Raw genomic sequence first — 2,500 nt, 5'->3', positions numbered from 1 at the left:
TAACTCTGATAACATCCATGTCGCCCAGTGCACATTTATGAGGACGTCGTGGTACCATTTCCAGATACTCTCCCGTGATTAAACTCCGCCATCCCCCTCTCCCCTCCCAACCCCGCAAGGCTGCTCCCCAGCAAGCAGCGTCGCTCCCCTCTTTCGCTCTCTGTGTCTTGCAGCCCTTATCTTGATCCTCAGTCCACCATCAAAGGGCCGTTGCCTTTGATCTGACGCCAGAAAACCAAGGCGTAATGGAGCCTTTGCAGAGCTAAAAGATGGAGAACGGAACCCGGATAAACTTTCAGTGCGCTTCTAAACCTTCCTCGCAACGTCCTTGCTTTGAAGGAAATTGTGTCACTGTTTTTTTTTTTTTTTTTTTTTCGTCTTTTTCCTGGGGTAAAGGTATGCTAAAATTATATTTTCGGTGTTTATATTCTTGATGATTATACACAGTACAATGAGATACTGCCAATAACAATGTCAAATATGTATAATTACTCATTCCCCAGTTACTAAAAATACGATTTAATGACGCATTTACAAATAAACGAAAATAGCAGTAATATTCTTTTCTTATTATGAAACCATTCCCGGCAGTAACCTCGCGACGAACCCCACACACACGTGACACGCGCCAGCTACACGCGAGATAAAAACCGGAAAAGCTGCTTTAACAAGCATAAGAGAAATGATGTAGGAGGGATAAAACCTTACCGTGGGCAAAGCTGGCACTCCGGAAAACCACGTTAAATAAGTATGTTTGCTCTGCTCTTTAAGCAAGATGTGCTTATTTGCCTTCCACCTTTCCTTTACGTAAGATAGGAAATTAATTACCTGGGCACGTGTAGCACATTTGATTTCACTTCGTTTTCACTCGTTTCATTTTGTTTATAATAGAAAACATGTTTGGGCGGCGACGGCTCTAAATCTGCAGTTGATAACATTACGCAAGGGATTTTATTTTTCCTGTATACAGAAAGGTTTTGTTTTAATCCTTAAGTAGATTATGTGTGTGTGTGTGTGTGTGTGTGTGTGTGTGTGTGTGTGTGTGTGTGTGTGTGTGTGTGTGTGTGTGTGTGTGTGTGTGTGTGTGTGTGTGTGTGGTAATGAAAGGAAATATAACACCAAGCCAATGTTTGCCGAGAAACTGCACTTGAAGCTCTTCCTGGTCTGCCATTTGTCGCTGTACAGATCCTATTAATTTTGCCGTTCTTGCTATCAAGATTATTATTTATTGTAATTATTGCTGCTATTAGTGTATTTTAGTACTTCCATTAAGATTACCATTGCTTTGCTGTTGTTATTGTTGATCTTTTTACGATCATTATCATCATTATAGTTCCCATGATTATTATGATCATCACGACCGCTGTCTTTATTTCCAGTAATTTCACCACCATGATCATACGCATTCTCTTTATCACCAATTTTCCTTTCTTCATGACCATCACCTCCATCTCCTTCATATTATTTGTCATCACTGTCTCCATCCCTGTCACTGTCATATCCATTGTTATCATTTGGATGAAGATAATAACTTTATTCTTTATTCTTTATCATCTCGGACGTCATTATTATCCTTACTGCTTTCGACTCTCCTATTTTCTTCTAAATCTCAGAAAAATGTTTACTCCTGGCATTATACTCACAATTCTTCACTATTTTGCGAAACAATAAATGAAATAAAATTATGCACACGGTTCAGTGGCAGATATTCCCATACGGTAAGGGGCACCATCCAGCATGAGCATATCTTCGTTATGTAAGAACCGGTCATATATCTCAGAAAGTAATCATTATACTGTAAACTAAGATATGATTCACGCACGATTCATGATTCTCACGGTTGATATCCAGTTTTCATCGCTCTTCAAGATGAACTTTCATTTTACAATGGTTACCCCCATACGTGATCATCCGTATAATCATCATTCTTATTTTCAATAACATTATTGCAATTATCAACGCCTCTTTTATTTCATCTAATTGCTTGTTGATGGTTCGTCACCAGTATTAAAGGAAAATTACCAACAGATTGTGAGGAAACCTAGGTGACTTACCCGCGGAACAGGGATCAGAAATGGAATCAGAGGAACTAATGAGTTTTGTCAGATGATGGCGACTCTTTCTACTCCTAATCTAGGTCACTGTTTCACTCTGATTGTCTTATCCGTATAACATAACCATTGCTATTACTTGTTACTGTCATTATTGGCATTGTTGTTATAATTATCCAATGTATCAGATCACACGGGAAATGGGTCTGCTCAATATTAAGGTTCTTTGGCAGATTTTCAAAAAACTTGCCTCAAAATATACGATGTACATACAAGTGACTGTTCTAAAACAGCGCCCGTGTCATACTTCCCTACTACTCTTCATCTAACCTCTCCAGAGCCAAAGGAAGATCATCTGAAAACCAGTTCAGACACAAACACTTCAACTGCGACTATCAGGGTGGAGCTTGCTAACCTAAACTGTTTTCCCGATGAGTTTTATCGATGAA

This window comes from Penaeus vannamei, chromosome 14 (genome assembly GCF_042767895.1).
Source record: "Penaeus vannamei isolate JL-2024 chromosome 14, ASM4276789v1, whole genome shotgun sequence".
Classification (NCBI taxonomy): Eukaryota; Metazoa; Arthropoda; class Malacostraca; order Decapoda; family Penaeidae; genus Penaeus; species Penaeus vannamei.
The sequence above is the reverse complement of the archived record's forward strand: the minus strand, read 5'-3'. Positions refer to the sequence as shown.